Source organism: Lithobates pipiens, unplaced genomic scaffold (assembly GCF_037356315.1).
Source record: "Lithobates pipiens isolate NorthernLeopardFrog02 unplaced genomic scaffold, aLitPip1_a1.2 Scaffold_25, whole genome shotgun sequence".
Taxonomy (NCBI): Eukaryota; Metazoa; Chordata; class Amphibia; order Anura; family Ranidae; genus Lithobates; species Lithobates pipiens.
This window is the reverse complement of record NW_027507787.1, coordinates 5328849-5349232: the sequence shown is the minus strand read 5'-3', so window position 1 is coordinate 5349232 and position 20384 is coordinate 5328849.

Sequence of the window (20384 nt, the reverse complement as noted above, 5' to 3'; positions counted from 1 at the left end):
GCAGACAACCATTATTTGATGCCTGAATGACTCATCACTAAGGTGTGTGGGTCCACACCTTCGGGTAAGTGTACCCATTACCTTTCTTGTGTATGCATAGTGAGCTGTGTTATTTGTAAGAAGACACCCCAAGAGTTGGCGATTGGATTGCCCTCATTATTTTATTTGTGGAGATATTGGGACGTTCTGTATCATTATTAGTTCCGGCCACTCTCCACTGTGAAAGGACTTTATATGGTTAAAGGGACTATTGTTCCTCTTTTGCTTTGTGCCTGACTTCAAGTCATCCATTTATTTCATTTTCATGGTGTTTTTTTTTTTGGGTGTGTTTTTTGTTTGCTTTTTTTGTTTTCACTTATCATCAGTTTTTTTATGTAAAAGGAAACTTTTTATGGGTTTACTAACACTGTTCATATTATCAAATTTTTTTTGGCTCAGTGCCAAATAAGCCACTGATTTGTTGTTTTTCATTTATCTTCACTGTTTGGTGACTATTTTAGCGCTGCATTTTTTGTTTCCATATCTAATGAAGTCAGCTGCCAAGTGGAATGCAAAAGCAGAGCGCAGGCCCTGGGCCTCGACCTCCAGGACAGAGACATTTAAAACCGCGGACTTGGTGCAATTGACCTTATAGTTTGAGAGTGCCCCATACACTCGCAGCGCCTCCAAGATATTTGGGAGGGAGATGGTGGGGTTAGAGAAAATAAGATCGTCCGCATAGGCCGCGAGCTTGTGGTGAGCTGAAGATTTCCGTAGGCCCGTTATATTGGGGTCTTTACGTACATGATACATGAAGGGTTCCAGTGTCAGGATAAAGATTCATGGGGACAGGGGGCACCCCTGCCGTGTCCCGTTAGTGATTGAAAAGTATTCCGAGCGCCAGTCGTTCACCCGTACCGCCACCAAAGGCTTAGAATACAACGCCAATATCCAATTCTGCATGCTGGGACCTAGACCCACATGTGCCAGGGTGGCCTGCAAAAAATGCCAGGCCACCCTGTCAAAGGCCTTTTCTGCGTCCGTAGAGAGAAGGAGAAAAGGCCTCCCCTCCCCACAGGCAGCATGAATCAAATTAAGAACTCGGGTCGTAATATCCCGTGCCTCCCGCATGAGGACAAACCCCACTTGATCAAGATGTATCAAGCTTGGGATATGCGGCACTAATCTGTTTGAAAGGATCTTAGCAAAAAGTTTCAGATCCACATTCAAAAGGGCAATTGGGCGGAAATTCCCGCATTGTGAGAGGTCCTTCCCCTCCTTAGGTATTAATGATATGAACGCCCATAGCGAGTCAGCCTGCATGTCACCTCCTTCCTTCACCGTATTAAATGCCTTAAGAAAGTGCCGTGTCAGTAGCTCTGTGTAGGTACGGTAATAAGTCAAGGTGAAGCCATCAGGCCCCGGTGCCTTCTGCGGTTCCATTTGGGCCAGGGCCATCTGGAATTCTTCAGCTGTAATGTCTGCTTCCAAGGAGTCACGGACCTCTACAGACAAAGTAGGCATGCCGGAGGCCCTGATGTATTCCCCCGCCGCCGCTTTCCTAGACGCTATGGTCTCTGTGTCTGCCCCCGGGTGGAGATTGTAAAGTTTATAATAGTAACAAAGGAATTCCTGCGCTATTTCTATTGACGTGTTGGCTCTGGAGCCCTGTCTAGTGGTGATAAATGGAATGAAGGTGCGCTGTCTCGGACCCCGCAGGGCCCTCGCTAACATCGCTCCAGGGATCGACCAGATTCAAACCATGCAGTTCCGCCTTCAGGTTTTTAAGGCAGGAGTACATGAGGTGAGATGCTCCTCTCGACACGTCCAGCAGTGGTTCTTGGGCATAATTGAAGTCCCCACCCACCAGAAGGACCCTCTCGCCAACTTCCAGGAGTATAGGGGTCAGGGTTCTCATGAAATCTAAATGACCCACGTTCGGGAAGTATACGTTCAGCATAGTTATAATGTCGTTCCTGATCTTGCCCTTGACGAGCAAGTAGCAACCCTGCGGGTCTGCCCTCGTCTCAAGTAAGGTCCATGGCACTGATTTCGCTATTAAGATGCTGACCCCTTTGGATTTTGAGATGAGGAGGGAGCATAGTACACTGTAGGAAAGCCTCGGTTGCCAAGCCTGGGGACCGCCTGCTGACTAAAGCACGTCTCTTGTAAGAACGCGATCTGGGTGTTGGATTTTTTAAGATCGGAGAGGAGCTTGGACCTCCTCTCAGTGGTGGAAAGTCCCCGTACATTCAAAGAGGTGAATTTAACCCCCTGTGGGGGTCCGCCCACTGTGGGATGTGTCGCTGATGGCAGGACGGGGGGGAGCTCGGTAGGGGCGGGAAGACAAAAAAAAAAGGGGGGGGGGAGGAGGCTGTTTGTACATTGGATGTATGTACTATATATATGTACTATTCTTGATCTTTTCTTATATAAAGCTTGTATTATCTCCTTACTGGCGTACATAGATGTGCGCAGGGGTGGTGCCAGGTGTGCCATGGCACACACGAATTATTATGTGCAGTGCTGATTCCCCCTACTGCCCAGGCTTCCAATGTGTAATTTACCAGCCCCTTCCTTTTCTAAATGAACACAGTAAACACATTCGCTCACCGTGTCCATTCATATCTGAAGCATAGTTGCTACACTTCAGTTTGTGAATGAACAGGAAGCCACTCAGCACAGAGCACTTCCCATTCATTCATTGTTCCATGCAGCTGAGGCTGCATAGAAAGTCGTGTGTTTGAGCTTTGCTAATGCAAGAGGCTGCGCACGCCTATGTTATATACTTATATACTTATGGTTAATGTTATATGCTGATTGCAGTAGTTGCAGTAGTTCCTCTGCAGGAAGGGAATCCCATCTATTTACAGAGGCCCTGAAGGTCCTGGTTCTCTTATTTACCTACAGGTTTAGTGCAATATTCTGTTTGGTAAGGGCCATTTTTCATACCACCTCCCCCCCCCCGACCCCATAACCCCCCAAAAAACACTGTACTACAAAACCCAGCATAATCTGCCACTGCTGCTTACACTTTACCACAACACCAAGCATATCCTGCCTAATTTGTTCGCACTGAACTACAATACCCAGCATACTCTGCCTGTGCAAATAACATCCAACAGATGCTGCCTTTTCAAATTGTATTACAATACCCAGCATGTCTTGCCTAACCACAACTGTCAGTTATACCTATCCAGCAGCAAACTACTGCATCTCCTTTTAAGTACTGACAACTCAAAATTCCACCAACTGACCATTCTGCTTAAACCCAACAAATATCCACCTGCACTCTTTTCCATATGCACAGCCGCCAAATATCCTTGTACCAAACATCACTCACTTCCCAACCTTATGGAAACATACTACTTCCCCACTGCCAACGTCGCCCAATGGCTACCAACTGCATCCTATGTATCTTTTCTGTAGAACTACAATGTTCACCATGCTTCACTGCATATATTCTACATCCTCAAACTACGGCCCTCCAGCTCTTGCGGGAACTATGCATCCCATAACATTCACAGACATGACTAGGCATGATGGGAATTGTAGTTTCTGAATAACTGGAGGACCATAGTTTGAAGACCCCTGCTCTACACCATATAATATATATTAGGATCAATCCCTTTTAGCACCAAGTGTTATTTTTTTGATGTTTATTATAGCAATTAATGTTTTTAAATCACAGCATGTGCACAGTAAAGTAATCCCTTTTTCCAGTATTTGGCATTTGTTAAAAAAAACGTTAATGTAACGTAAAACTGCAAAATAATAGTGGGAGTAGAATTCAAGCTGAAACCATTTGGGTAAAACAGTACAAGGACATTTAGGACTGTCTAGATTTCTATAACTAAAATGTTACTAAAACTACATGACCTAAGGCTGCCATCTAGTGGACAAACTGATATAGTGCTATTGCTAATACAAATCTAAAAAGTTCCTTTCTTTGAATTAGAAAGATTCAACTTTAAGGATTGCGCAGTGGTTAAAGAATAACTAAAGACACTTTTTTTACAACATAATTTGGATAGAATGGTGATGGGGTAGAACCTTTGTCAACTTTTTATTGTTCTCTGTGTCCATGTTAGGAAAATTTCCCCTGTCTAATTGTCCTGATCATCATCAGTAATAAAAGTTAAAGGAGCTCCAGTCTGGGCAAAAAATATATATATATATACAGTGGGGAAAATAATTATTTGATCCGCTGCAGATTTTGTAAGTTTGCCCACTAACAAATAAATGAAGGGTCTATTTTTTTTTATCATAGGTGTATTTTAAATGATAGAGACAGAATATAAACCAAAAATCCAGAAAAAACACATGATACAAATGTTATAAACTGAGTTGCAGTTCAGTGAGTAAAATAAGTATTTGATCCCCCAAGCAAGACATTTCTTGTAGTTGGTTACCAGGTTTCCACACATCTCAGGGGGTTTTTGGTCCACTCTTCTTTACAGATCTTCTCAAAATCCTTAAAGAGGTTGTAAACCTCCAGAAACCCCCCCCCCCTGCAAGACAAAGGTATAATGAGCTAGTATGCGTCGCATTATGAAATACTTACCTTAGAACGATGCCCTGCAGTGCCGCCCGCACTCCGCTCACACGGCCAACATCTTTCACCAGAGTTAGTTGTGGGTTCGGGGGTTCTGGCACTGTGATTGGACAAAGCCACGATGACATCACTTCCCGCTTGCACGCGGGAGTCGCCGGTCACGGCGCGGGCCCTGTAAAACATTACCTTACCTTATATGCTTACCTGTAGGTACAAGTTGTAGAACAGAGTTTACATACAACTAGGTTTCTTGGCTGTCACTTAGCAACTTGAAGTTTCAGCTCCGTCCATAAATTTTCTATGGGATTAAAGGAGAAGACTAGCCTGAGATAGTTTGTCTGGGCTTCTCCTGTGGGTCACAGGAGTGCAATTTCTTTTGCACTCCTGTGACCCGTTTTCAGCAGAGAGCAGTCTGAAGTCCGCTCTCTGCTGACGTCACAGGAATAAGTTCAGGCACTTTGTCATAACGGCAATAAAGTTTGGATCCTCCAGGTGCCTCGTTTGATGGCAATCTCAGCCTCTCAGCAAGCTACTGAGAGCCTGAGACGATCACTCCCTGCCCCTCCACAGCTCAGCACTCCAGATGCAGCATCAGTCTGATGCTGCATCCACCTAGGTAAGTATGATGGGCAAAAAAAAAACAAAAAACCCCATACTTCTCCTTTAGGCCCCTTTCACACAACAAGCCCGCTCGGATCCAACTGTCCGTTTTTCAGGGGGATCCGAGCAGGACATCCATTGACTCCTATGGGCAGGCGGATGTCAGCGGAGATGTGCCTGCTGACACCCGTCTGCAATCCGATCCGTTTAAGACAGACGTATGGCGGACTGGATGAGATCTGATGAAAATGGACATACTGTCTGTTTTCGTCCAATCTCGCCATAGAGATCATCAGGGCTCTGAGAGGTCCCTCCCCGCTCAGTGAGCAGAGACGGACTTGTCATCCACTGACTCCATGGAGATCAATGGAGTGATCCCCAGCTGAGCTGGCGGACTCCGCTGAAATGGATCTGCATTGTGTGGAAGGGGCCTTGAGGTCTGGAGGCTGGCTAGGCCACTCCATGACCTTAAGTTGCTTCTTGAGCCACTGCTTTGTGGCCTTGGCGGTATGTTTTGGATTATTGTCATGCTGGAAGACCCATCCATGACCCATCTTCAGAGTTCTGGCTGAGGGAAGAAGGTTTTCATCCAAGATTTTACTAATAATGACCCCTACCATTGGCCCCTCAATGCGGCAAAGTCTGCCTATACCTCTAGCAGAGAAACAGTTCCAAAGCATATTGTTCCCACCTCCCTTCTTGACTGAAGAGATGATGTTCTTATGGTCATAGTCAGCATTTATTTTCCTCCAAACACAGCGAGTTAAGTTAATGCCAAAGAGCTAAATTTTGGTCTCATCTGACCACAGCACTTTCTTCCAATACTTTTCTAAATCATTTAGATGTTCATTGGCAAAATTCAGACAAGCCTACACATGGGCCTTCTTGAGAAGGGGGAGCTTGCGGTCGCTGCTGGATTTCAATTCATGGCAATATATTGTGTTACCAATGGTTTGTTTGGTGACTGCGTTCCCAACTGAGATCATTCACAGGCTCCTCCAGTGTAGTTCTGGGCTGATCCCTCACTTTTCTCATGATCATCCTTACCCCATGAGGCAAAATCTAGCATGTAGCTCCAGACTGGTTATTTTGTATTTCTTCCATTTGTGAATAATCGCTCCAACATTTGTCTCCTTTTCACCAAGCTTCCTGCTGATGGTCTTGTAGCCCATTCCAGCATTGTGCAAGTCTACTATCTTGTCCCTGACATCCAGTGACAGCTCTTTGGTCTTGCCCGTGATCGTGAGATTAGAATGGAAGAAAGAGATTCTGTGGACAGGTGTCTTTTATACACATAACGAGTTGTCATTAGAAGAACCTTCTTAAATTGACAGGACTAATCTGTGTACCACATGAGCACATACAATAGCCAGTCTGTGGGAGCCAGAATGATTGTGGGACCAAATACTTATTTTACTCATTGAACTGCAACTCAATTTATAACATTTGTATCATGTGTTTTTTTCTGGATTTTTGTTTGATATTCTGTCTCTATCATTTGAAATACACCTTTGATAAAAATTATAGATACTTCCTTTCTTTATAAGTGGGCAAACTTACAAATTCTGCAGGGGATCAAATAAATATTTTCTCCACTGTAAGGACACTTACCTGTCCAAGGATCCAGTGATGTCAGCACCCCGAGCCGATTCTTCAATCCGCTTCGGGTGCAGGCGCCTGCATCTTCACTAAGGGAAACCGGCAGTGAAGCCTTAAGCTTCACAGCTGGCTTCCTACTGTGCATGCGTGAGTTGCGCTGCACTTTCTGAATGGTCCCGGCATCTTCTGGGACATGTGTGTATCCCAGAAGGCAACGGCGGGAAGTAGGAGGGGCCGGAAATACTCAGAGATCATCTGGTCAAAACCAGGTACCCGCTCCCCCCAAAAAGTGCCAAATGTGACAGTGTAGGGGTGAGGGTGCGAACATGCGGAGCTTCCCCTTTTGGGTGGAGCTCTGCTTTAAGTCTAAATTTTGGAGTTTCCCTCATATTGAAAATATATTTTCTCAGTTCCTCCCGAGTCTACAGGACAAAGTCTAGGAAAATGTCCCTAATGAGAAACAGATGAAAAAAAAAAATGTTTTAACCTTTCACTTCACTATCAAAAATCAGAAAAAAAAAAGTTGTAACTTTAGATATATTTTAATGCTTACATCTAGTTCACATGAGGGCGGTTCTTCTCAGCATGGTTAAGTGATTGTTTTTTACACTTTTATGTACTGCATACATTTATGTGCATTCTTATCTGTGTTTACATCTGTTTGAGTGTTCATATGTAATGTGTACCAAGAATGCATCAAATCTGGTTTATACACAGCCTAGGTAAAAATACACGCACACAAACAAAATTAATTTTCACTCACTTTGAAAACGAGTACATTGATGGCATTTGATGCCATCTAGATGCCACTAGTACATTGATGGCATTCAATGCCATCTAGATGCCACTAATACATTGATGGCATTCAATGCCATCTAGATGCCACTAGTACACCACTAAGTGAAAATGTTCAAATTGGTCCCAATTAGCCATTTTCCCTCCCCGATGTCTTGTGACTAGTTAGTGTTACAAGGTCTCAGGTGTGAATGGGGAGTAGGTGTGTTTAAATTTGGTGTCATCGCTCTCACTCTCTTACTGGTCACTGGAAGTTCAACATGGTACCTCATGGCAAAGAACTCTCTGAGGATCTGAAAAAAAAGAATTGCTCTACATAAGGCTATAAGTAGACTGCCAAGACCCGAAGACTGAGATGCAGCATGGTGGACAAGACCATACAGAGGTTTAACAAGAGAGGTTCCACTCAGAATAGGCCTCGCCATGGTCAACCAAAGAAGTTGAGTGCATGTGCTCAGCGTCATATCCAGAGGTTGTCTTTGGAAATAGATGTACAAGTGTTGCCAGCATTACTGCAGAGGTTGAAGGGGTGGGGGGGTCAGCCTGTCAAAGCTCAGACCATACGCCGCACACTGCATCAAATTGGTTTGCATGGCTGTCATCCCAGAAGGAAGTCTCTTCTGAAGATGATGCACTAGAAAACCTGCAAACAGTTTGCTGAAGACAAGCAGACTAAGGACATGTATTACTGGAACCATGTCCTGTGGTCTGATGAGTCCAAGATGAACTTATTTGGTTCAGATAGTGTAAAGTGTGTGTGGAGGCAACCAGGTGAGGAGTACCAAGATAAGTGTGTCTTGCCTACGGTCAAGCATGGTGGTGGGAGTGTCATGGTCTGGGGCTGCATGAGTGTTGCTGGCACTGGGGAACTACAGTTCATTGAGGGAACCATGAATGCCAACATGTACTGTGACATACTGAAGCAGAGCATGATCCCCTCCCTTCAGAGAGTGGACCGCAGGGCAGTATTCCAACACATAATGACCCCAAACACACCTCCAAGATGACCACTGCCTTTCTAAAAAATTTGAGGGTAAAGGTGGTGGATTGGCCAAGCATGTCTCCAGACCTAAACCCTATTGAGCATCTGTGGGACCGCCTCAAATGGAAGGTGGAGGAGCGTAAGGTCTCTAATATCCACCAGATCCGTGATGTCATCATGGAGGAGTGGAAGAGGAATCCATTGGCAACCTGTGAAGCTCTGGTGAACTCCATGCCCAAGAGGGTTAAGGCAGTGCTGGGAAATAATGGTGGCCACACAAAATATTGTCCAATTTGGACATTTTCTCTTAGGGGTGTACTCACTTTTGTTGCCAGCAGTTTAGACATTAATGGCTGTTTGTTAAGTTATTTTGAGCGGATAGCAAATTTACACTGTTATACAAGCTGTACACTCACTACTTTACATTGTAGCAAAGTGTAATTTCTTCATGAAAAGATATAATAACATATTTACAAAAATGTGAGGGGTGTACTCACTTTTGTGAGATTATATATATATATATATATATATATATATATATATATATATATATATATATATATATAGTTGTATAACAATCTGCACCTTTCTGTGATGTCCTTCTCAGAATTAAACACACACCCTAAAAAAGCTTCCTTGTACTCACAAGACTTATGTGATATACAATTAATTTTGTATCCAGAACTTGATACCCAACCCAAATGTCACCACCTGGCCATCCCTGTCCTCACTGTTACAAAACTGTCCTGCCGCTGGCTAATTTCTGCAAAGATATCGTTAAAACCACTTCCAGACCGCAATACGTATATATACAGTATATACTTGAAGCTATTAGTCATAACCCCGGTATCTTTTTTTCCAGCTGGCAGCTGGCTTTCTTGTGAAAGCGTTCTGAGTGGCTCATTAGCCACTGGATCGTCTTACGAAGTGGCAGGAGGGGCTGACCCCCTTCCGCCGCTCACCGGTGTTTCTTGGGCTTACTGTTTCCAACCACGCACCCAAGAAATGCGGCCGGCTGGTCATATAGGCAATGAGAGACTAGGTTGTCTTTGACTACCTCTATGGGCTTGGAGGACCAGAGCAACGCAATGACATCACTTCCGGTCTAGGGTGTATATAAACACATTTATTTGCCTTCTTTGCAGGGATAAGAAACAGAAAGATCATTCCCTCTGTACAGAGCCCTGTGTTAATTGTCAACACAGCTCTCTGGGCTGTGATTGGATACAGCCAATTAGCAGGTCCCAGCCATGAATCATTGGCCTGGCCCTGCTGGCAAACTCCCTGTACAATCACATTGCATGGCAGGCAGCCCACAAGTGGTTAAAGGTAAGCCTTGGAACAAAATATTGTTTAGCCTAAAATAAAGATATTATTAACACCTTATAAAAAATATATCCCCAAACCAAAATAAATGCCAACCTTAAAATACCACCCCCTAAAAACAAAAAGTTCATTATTTATTATTAGGGTTTTTCAATCAACATGACAGCAGCTGAATGTGAATGTTGACCCTAAATCAACCACAAAAAATACAAAAATGGACCCAATAAAAAGAACAAAAAAATGGAGCAAATAGGTTTATTGCTCAAAGAGCTAGCAATCCGAATTAAAGTACAATTTCCTAACTGGCCCCAATTGTTCCCTTTGTGGTTTGCCATCTCTTCCTATGCTTTCCCTGCAACATTTTTCAAATCATTGACATTATGGTTGCTCTGTGCCCCATACTCTTTAGAATGAGAGGGCCAGATTACCAAAAGCCCCTTATTGGCCCTTCTAAGCCGCTTGGCTATAGTTGAAAGGCCATGCAGTGTATTATGGTTTAAAAAAATGTCCTGGGTGAAGCTGTATATATTTCTATGGGTCTCAAATCTCAAACCTGCAGCGTTCATCTCAAATTCATGGTAACAACAAACCCACACTTCATCCCTACTGATTCACTCCAGTCGTTATTTAAAGAAATTCAAATTCCAAAGTATTTCATAGAGATTTTATAGCAAATAGTAATCATATTGTCTATCTAGTGAAGTTAGTTTACTATGTACAGGATTGGGAATTTTAGGCATTCAGTTTTACGTGTGATTTCCAGCTGGGGGATCTAAGACTAGCATCCAGCATCAGTAATGGCTTTGCCCCTTCTGAGCAATTCAGTAGGTAAGAAAGGATCCTTTCACATGAATTTCCAAGCTTCGCACTAGTTGCTGTGCTGTGTCATCAAAGCACAATCCAAAATAAAGTCTGCCATGTGTATTTAATGATTGCAGATCCTAAGAGCAAGTCTGCTAATTCTGAAGGAAAAAGTTGAGGCCTGATGGAAAGAATAAAGCTAAAAAGTATTGCCAAAGAAATATTTATCATATCAATAAGATAAACCATAGGCAAAACCCACAGTAAACTCTGCTCACTACTTACAGCTCATATTTTATAAAACTTCCATCAGCCCAACCTTACCAAATGCATTTTCAAATACATCTAAAGGCTCCTGTGTGGTAATTTAAACACATCTTACATCCATCTTACATGTGATGCAAGAGCCTAATAAATAAAAAAAAAGAACTTCTTAGGCCACGTACACACGCGGGGACTGTTCGCTCAACTTTGTCCGCTGAACAGTGTCTCGGCGGACAGTCCGCTCGTGTGTGGGCTTTCAGCGGACAGTTTCAGCGGACAGTCTGCTGAACAAAGTTTTTCGGAAATTCCGAAAAACTGTCCGTTTCAGCGAACAGTCCCCTCGTGTGTAGGCTTGTTCGTCAAACTAAGTTCCGCGCATGCTCAGAAAGGATTTACACGCCGAAGTTTGCATTGCAGTGTATAGGACGTCGTATTTTTCGTCCCGTCGTACGTGCCGTTCACGTCATCGCGCACGGTTTCAGCGGACTGTTCGTTCATCGTGTGTGGGCAAGTCCATCCATGCTAATTTTGAGCGGACTGTCCGCTGAAACTGTTTGACGGACAAAGTTGAGCGAACAGTCCCCGCGTGTGTACGCGGCCTTATACCCCCTCTGAGTCAACCAAATCAGCTATCATGGATGGGATTTTTGTATCCACTAGGAACAGGCTAACCAAGAATTTAAGGGAATGCAACTAGACAACTTGAAGGCACAGGCCTCAGAAGACCCCAAGAAGTATAATTTCCCTGAGGGTCACCAAAGAGAACTTTGGAAGATAGGGTCACGGAGTGGCAGATATGTATGGAGACACCTGATAGCAGGAAGGCAGAACAAGACTCTTAAGTGTATTCAGGAGAGAGAGTCTCCAGGATGCTGGAGTCACAGGAACACAAGTAAGAGTCTGTTAGGAACCATGAAATCAGGCTGAGAAAGAAGTACAGTTAAATCACACTTGTTTAATAATAAAAGTAAAAAGAACAAACATAGTCAAAACATAGCCAAAGTTCAGTAACCGGAATGGATAGTCAGCCAAGCCAGAAGTCAGGGATCAATGTAGTATAACGGCAAGCAGGATCTGTAGCCACAGGGGATGTCAGCAAAGCAAGTCTTGAACAGGATCGCAGGAAATAGTTACTGTGATGTTGACCAAGGCGAAGGCAGAGCTCCTCTGGACTGGACGGCTTAAGTAGGCAGGACTGACGAACGGGATATCATCAACAGCTAAGTAACTGTTGAGAGCTAGGAGTTGGCAATTAGCCGACAGCTGAGTGGCCAACTCAGAGAAGGAAGGGCTGTGCCCAGCCCTGACAGTACCCCCTTCTCAACGATCCTTCCCCTTGGAGGACCACCAGGCTTGAGGGGACGGAGGAGGACATGAGCATGTATGTCCGAGGATGAGACCCAAGAGCGTTCCCCTGGACCGTACTCATTCCAATGCACCAGGTACTGTATGCGCCCACGGAACCTACGGAAGTCAACAATGTACTGTACTTCATACTCCTCACTGTTCTCAACTTATACAGGGCGAGGACGTGACACCGAGGTGGTAAAGCGGTTGCAGACCAAAGGTTTTGATAAAGAGACATGAAATACATTAGAAATACGCATATTAGAAGGAAGGTATAATGCGTAAGCCACTGGGTTAATCCTGCAAAGAATACGGAAAGGCCCAATAAACCAAGGTGCAAACTTCAGTGAGGGAATGCAAAGTCGGAGGTTGCAAGATGACAGCCAGACCCTGTCCTCAACCTGGTAGGAAGGCGTAGGCAGGCGTCTGCGGTCAACATGTAGTCTGTACCTATTATTAGCATGTCGCAGAGCCTCCTGGACTTGTGCCCAGTTGGAACAAAGACCACAGAGATGCTCCTCTAAAGCAGGAATATTCTCCGGAACGAGTCAGGCAACATGGAAGGTTGGAAACCATAATTCGCCATAAATGGGCACAATCAGGAAGCAGAATTCAAGGCACTGTTGTGAGCAAACTCTGCCCATGGTAATAGGTCTAGCCAGTTGTTATGATGGCCAGAAATATAGCAACATAGGAATTGCTCCAAGGACTGATTGGTTTGTTTTGCGGCCCCATTAGTCTGGGGGGTTGATACGCAGAAGAGAAAGCAAGCTGAATTCTCAACTGTGCACAAAAGGCTCGCCAGAAGCGGAACACAAACTGACTACCTGTCAGGGCTGGCTTAGCCGTTCCTTCACTGGGCTGGCTGCTCAGCTGTCGGCTAATTGCCAGCTCTCATCTCTCACTTCATCTCTGCCTTCGCCTTGGTCACATCACAAGAAACCATCTCCTGCGTTCCTGTTTAAAGACTGGCTTGCTGACATGCATTCTGGTTCCTTATCCTGCTTGCTGTTCCTCTACTTGGATCCCTGACTTCTGGCCTGGCTGATTACCCGATTTGGTTACTGAACTCTGGCCTGGCAGACTACTCGATCCGGTTACTGGACTCTGGCTATGCTTTGACTACGCTTACTCTATTTACCCTTTTATTTTTTTTTATTAATAAACAAGTGTGATTTAATTTCACTTCTGTCTCAGTCTGGTTTATGGTTTCTGACACTACCCCTGTCTGAGACAATCACCTTGAGTAGCCCATGCAAAAGATCTCCCAAGCAAAAATGGAAGCCAGTTCCTTATAAGTGGGCAACTTCTTAAGTGGAAAACAATGACACATCTTTGAGAACCTGTCAACCACCATAAGGATAACTGCGTTGCCCTGGGAGATGGGTAACTCCGCAATGAAATCCATAGACAGGTGGGTCCAGGACCTCTCTCCATTGGGTATGGGTTGTAGGAGGCCCACTGAAAGGTGTCATGGAGTCTGACTCTGAGCACACATGGAACACGCAGCTACAAAGGCAGTTGCATCAGCACGTAGACTAAGCCACCAGAATTGTTGGGAAATGTCCCAAAAGAGTTGATTCCTCCCAGGATGGCCAGCAGCCTTGGGAGAATGGTAAGTCTGGATCACGGCAGTACAAAGACTCTTTGGGACAAAGCAGTGGTAACAAGGTTTCTCAGGAGGAGCATGGGCCTGAGCACTAAGAATTTTTGTCACCCAAAGGAGAAGTAATACTGGTGCAAACTGTAGCCAGAATACGATCAGGAGGAATGACAGGCACTGGAACCAACTCCAACTTAGAAGTGGAGGAAAATTGTTGTGACAAGGCGTCAGCCCTTACATTCTTAGTACTGGGTAAGAATGAGACAATGTTACTGAAACTTGATAAGAAAAGAGCCCATCGTGCCCTTCTGGTAGAGAGGTATTTAGCTTCAGACAAGAATGTGAGATTCTTGTGGTCAGTAAGAATGAGAACTGGCACAGTGGTACCTCAAGGAGATGCCTTCATTCTTTAGGGCTAAAATGATTGCCAATTGCTTTCTGTCACCAATCTTGTAATTACACTCTGCACATGACAATTTCTTGGAAAAGTTACCACAAGGATGCATAGCGCGCTCAGAGTTAGGACGTTGAGATAGAAGGGCGCCAACACCAGTCTTAGAAGCATCAACCTCAATGATAAAAGGTAACGTTTGATCAGGATGTGCCAACACAGGAGCAGAAACAAAGGCAACCTTGAGACTCTCAAAGGCCTTAATGGACTCCGGAGACTGTGGGTTACTATCCTTTCTGGTCATATCAGGCAGGGGCTTGATCAGAGCAGGATATCATCAACAGCTGAGTAACTGTGGAGAGACAGGAGCTGGCAAATAGCCGACAGCTGAGCGGCCAGCTCAAAGAAGGAAGGGCTGAGACCAGCCCTAACAGAGCCTCTGAAAACACAGTGCAAGAAAGGTCAGATTCTCAGCAGCAGAAAGAAACTTGTGTGGGCATATGCCCGTGCGCATTAAGCCACCAACACCTCTGTGCATAAGGGAAATGCTGGCATGCATTAGCGATTAGGAGCACGTGCGTAGCATGCAGATTGGCGAAAATTTGTGTGCATGCTCTACCCTCATTTTAGCACTTAGTGACCTACCGTATATAAACTGAAGCACGGCAGAAGGAAGTTACTGAATTGGAATATTATGTAGCGCCCTCTACTTAAGGGTAGATGTGATATGGTAGAATTGGTAGCGTAGGATCTAGTATAGGTAAATTTAGCCAGGCCTGCGGTTCTTTCCACCAGGCCTGGTTGTTTTGATTCCGGGTTGGAAGTGTTAGAGTAGTAGGGGGTCTGGCCACCTACACTTGGGTTCAGAGATGCCTTCTCTGTCTGACGGTGAATTGCACTAGCAGGAGAGGATGGACTGAAACCTGAGTGGCAGGAAGTTTATGTGGGAGTCTTGACCAATCATTAACTTGTGTGGTCGAAAGGAGGTCTCCTATATAAATGGGGGTCACATACTTCTAAGGAGGAAGGGCCTGAGGGCCCAAGCACGGACAGGAAGGGTCTGGGGACCCGAGTACGGACAGAGGGCCTAGGGCCCCGCAGAGCAAGGAAAGAAGTCGGGGAGTGCTAGAGGAGGTTCAGGCTGGACGCCTGAAGTGCAGCGGAGTCAGCATGTAACTTTGGGAGAGAACTGAGGAGGAAGCAGGAGTAAAGCGGAAGAAGATAACTGGGTGATCGACTTTATGTGAGTGAAACATAGACTGTTGATTGGGAGAGGATAGGTCAGTGGAAGCCCAGAGAAACTAGTGCAGAAGTGCTTGGAACTATATATTGTGAGTCCAAGGACCGCAGCATAAATTATTAAGACAGTACTTCCAATGACTGAGGGATGTTGGCACGTGAGTCATGGAAATAGGTGGTGATGGCCTGTGGCTCTAGGCCCAACACCCAAAGGAAATCTATCAGTCCGGCGGTGGGAATTATTCAGAGTAATGCTTTTCTTGCCTAGCTTGGGAGTGCTGCACTAAAGGAAACAATAGAATCAGGAAAAGATCGCTTTAAGAGAGTCCAGTAACAAAGCTACGGCTTTGGATCACACCCTCATATAGTGGGGTCTGGTGGAGCATCTCATATCTCTCAGTAAACAACCCCAGACTTATTCCACAAATAAAGAGAAATAAAACTTAAACTTTGACTGTTGGAGTCAGGTGCGTGTTATGGGAGCACGAAAGTGAAGTTGGCAAAATGATAATGAACAACCCAGCAGGACTAGAAAAGGGAAGTTCAACAGCCAGAAGCCAATAGCTGCCCTTGCATCGTTTTTGGTCCGTCAGGATAGCATACAGACGAACGGTTTTCCTGATAGGAATTGATTCCGTCTGAAAGATTTACATGTTCTATTTCTAAGTCTGTCAGAATTTAAAAAAAAAAGTCAGATGAAGCCCACACACGATTGGCGTATCCGATGAAATTATTCTTTCGGCCCTTTTCTGCTGGAAAGTCCGGTCGTGTGTACGCGGCATAAGAGATTTAGCAGCTCAGTTCCTATCATTGATTCGGAGGGAAAGACACTCAGTCTACAAACTGACAGCTAATCAAATTGTGGGCCTAGTTTAACCCCCCTGGCGGTATTCCCGAGTCTGGCTTGGGGTGAAAATTCAGAATAATTAGCGGTAACCCCGAGCCAGACTCGGGATCGCATCGCAGGATCCAGGATGAGTATGCTTACCTTGTCCCCTGGATCCAGCAATGTCTCCCCGCAGTGTGAGTGGTTTGTCCTCCGCTCGATCTATCATGGAGCCAAGCTCCGTTCCCTGCGAGCGTTGCGACGCACGGGGACGGAGAAGGGCGCCAAATTCAAAAATGAAACACACACTATACATGCAGTATAATGTAATCTTACAGATTACATTACTATATGTAATTATTTCACATCCCTTTTGTCCCTAGTGGTCTGCCCAGTGCCCTGCATGCCGTTTTATATAAATAAAAACTGTTCTTTCTGCCTGGAAACTGGAGATTGTCCATAGCAACCAAAACCGTCCCTTTACATCAAAAGCAGTTTTAGACCAGCTAGAAAACAGCGATAATAAATTAGAATCCCTGGCAGAATTGAGCGATAGTGATTTGTGGGGAGATCCGTTATCAAATACTGAAAAGTAATGACAGCGACAATTCTGCAACTGAGCAAATTTCAGTGTTTTTGATTTGATTACATTATTGAATAAATTTTATTATATTATTATTTGGTATAATTATTTATAGTTATTTATTATATTTTAATTTATGATTTTGTTTTTCAAATTTTATCATACCCGGGATGTCTGCTAGACTCTGGTTTGGACAGATTTAAATGAGTTATTCCTAAGAATTACAGGACTACAATATAAAACGCCAAATTTCCATGCAAAACATTGTACTGCTTTCAACACCTAAAATCCGACATAATCATACCGCCAGGGAGGTTAAGCGGTATCACTAAATGTGATGTCAACACACTATGATCCATCTCTCCACCTATTCTTGTGTCTATAACCCTTTGTAGTATCACCTCTTATTTTTTTAAGTTCATCTATAGTTTAATTCAATATTTAAAAAAAATAGTTATTAGTTATATTTGGTCAATGACACCACTCAGAATCCCCCTTTGTTTTGTTTTTTCAGTGGGAAACTGTCAGCAGCTCCCTTCTCCGTGCTCAGGTTGCCAGATAATTGTCAGCAATCATTGATCCTCCAGTGGCTCACCTGGTTATTATCTGCTCGTCAGTCCTGTCTACAGCCAGCCCCTTCTGGCCATTTAAACTGCCTTGTTTATTCCTTTCCTGCCTTCGCCTTGGTCAAACATATCTGGAGATTCTCTGCTGTGTTCCTGTTGAAGACTTTGCCTGGCTGATGTCCCTTCTGGTTCCTTTTCCCGTTCTGCTGCGCTGATCTCTGGTTTCCCAATTTACTGGCTTGTTTGACTATCCGCTTTGGCTTCCGATCCCTGGCTATGTTTTGATTACGTTTACTGCTCTGTACCATTTTTATCATTATAATAAAAGGTGTGATTTGTACATTTTCTGTCTTGGTCTGATTCATGGTTCCTGACAGTAGGCGAAGGCCATGAATTCAGAAGATGCTGGAAATCCACCTAGTGGTAATATTTTTTCCACATTGGATAAGCAGAACCACTGCATGGATCAGTTTGACATATCGTTACAGACGCTTCTGATTCGTGCTGCTCACCTGGATCCTCCCACTGTGGCTGTTCCGGTACATTGGCTGTTTCTGGCTTTCGGCACACTGAGTTGAAATTAATAACAGGGCACTGTGTCCTATGCCCCGATCGGGTTTGGTTTTACTTTCGAGATGGTACTTTATATATGTTTCTTGTGCCTTAGGACCATCTGTGAGTAGTCCCTATTTATTCCAACTGTGGGGATCTTTATATAGATACACTGGATCAGCTCTTTATTTTGTTATTTATATAGTATACATATATAGATCTAGCATTCTGGTGCAATATGCCTTTTGTGTTTGCACTTTAGTGTGTGTGTGTGTGTGTGTCTCTACAGACACTGCAGTGGAATTTGTTTCTTATGATCTAGGCATGTATGTATACACATGAATTCATCATGTTGGACTCTGTATTGGTCCTATATTGAGGAATATATATATATATATATATATATATATATATATAAAATCATGTGTCCCTTGTGTGTATGTGTGCGCCTGCACACACATGCATATCTATATGGGATAATTGGTTTATTTTCCATTAGTTGGTATTATGTATGTGAACCACTATGTTTCTATCCGATTGTCGGTCCATCTTCTTGTGTGTATGGGGGATTCCTCGGTGCACGTGGGAACATGGATCTTCAGTTTTATCTTTTATTCAAGTCTCCAATCTGAGGCTCCTAGGGGCTGAAGCTTTGTGATTAATCAGCCTGTGTTGGATCACTGATCAGCACCGCCCCCAGAACACCTGTAGTTACTGGGGCGGTCTATTTAAGTTCTATTAGTTACTTCAGTCATTGTAATGATTAAGCACAAAATATATGTGTGAAAAGCGTCTATGTGACCAAATGTTGGTGTATTTGGAGTTATTCTTGTGAACATTAAAAGGCAATCGGGAGTTCTGGATGTGCAGCCTTTTTTTTCTTCTGTCCGCTTTTCGGGTACAACCAGAGGCGCAGGCCTGCCCTGCTGCTGCTCCAGTCTCTGTGCAGGCACCTGCTTCAAATATTACCTGTGTTTTTTCTGGTTTCGTTCCATTTCCCCAGCGATTTGGGGGTGGTCAAGTTCATGCAGAGGGTTTCTAAACCAGGTTGGGATATACTTTCAGATGCTGCCCCAGGCGGTCCCCATGGACAGAAGCAAAGTAGGCTTCATTATTTCTTTGCTTTCTGATAGAGCCTTGGCCTTGGCAAACCCTCCATGGGAGATGCAAAAATCCATTGTCCTGAGTTTGTGGCTTCCTTTTAAAATTGTATTATTTGATGTTCCTGCATGCTCCACTTCTGCCGCCAAGAGCCTCATGTCCATCAAGGTATGAGAACTGCTGCTGATAATGCTATTGAGGGCTTTTCTTTGCATTATAATGGTACTAATATGATATATTTATATTGTAAAACTACTACTACCCATTTGACATAAAGCCTCTGAAGAAGGACTACAATTAGTCTAAAACACGTAAGGTGTCTACACCAGTATTTATGACAGCTAGGCCACCAGTATCTGTCACATTATTGTACGTCGGGCGCATACACATCGATTTGTGGACGCTATAAATTTTGTTTGGGTACAACAGCGCAATTGTCAGTTAAAACAGTGCAGTGCTGTATTGCAAAAAAAAGGCATGGGCATTAAGGGGGCAAATGCTTTTTTATTTTTAGCGCTGTTTGTTTCTTTTGTTTTTTAAAACAAGCATGTTATACTCGCCTCCTCTGTGTCGTTTTTTTTTTTTTTTTTTTCTCCACAGAGCAGCCTGAATCATCCTCTTCTCGGGTGCCTCTTCGCTGCTCCTGGCCCCTCCCTCCTGTCAAGTGCCCCCACATCAAGCAGCTTTCTTTAGGGGCACCTGGGCTGAGCTGCAGCTCCGTGTGTCCATTCAGACATGGAGTTTCCATTCGGCCCTGCCTCCTCTCTCCCGACTGGCTAACTGACTTTGACAGCCCCGAGAACCAAAGCTGCCACTGCTGCATCTCAGCCAGTCAGTGGGGAAATCAAAAACCTTCTGCCTTTACAACTCCTTGAACCACTTGCCGGCCGCCTAACCGGGAACGTACGTCATGATTTTGACATTGAATACCAGTGTTATGGCAGCTAGCTGCAGCCATAACTATGTTTTTCCCCCTTAGGCAGCCAGCCTTCAAATAAAAGTGTGGCCCCATGGAAGGATTTGCCACGAGATCACTTTTATAGGCAGTGGGAAAGGTGCCCCGCCATTTCACAGTCGTTTCCAAGCTTACCGGAGCCGTCGGTAAACTGGAACCAATCCGATGGCCAAGCAGGAAACTGAGTGAGGACAAGATGGCCCCCCCACTCGGCTCTATTCCCTTTGGAGGACCAGGCGCAACTTTTGTCACGTGTGGTCCGTGGGCAAAACTATTTTTATTTTAAAAAGGTAAAATTAGAGAACTACGGTCTTTTTGAC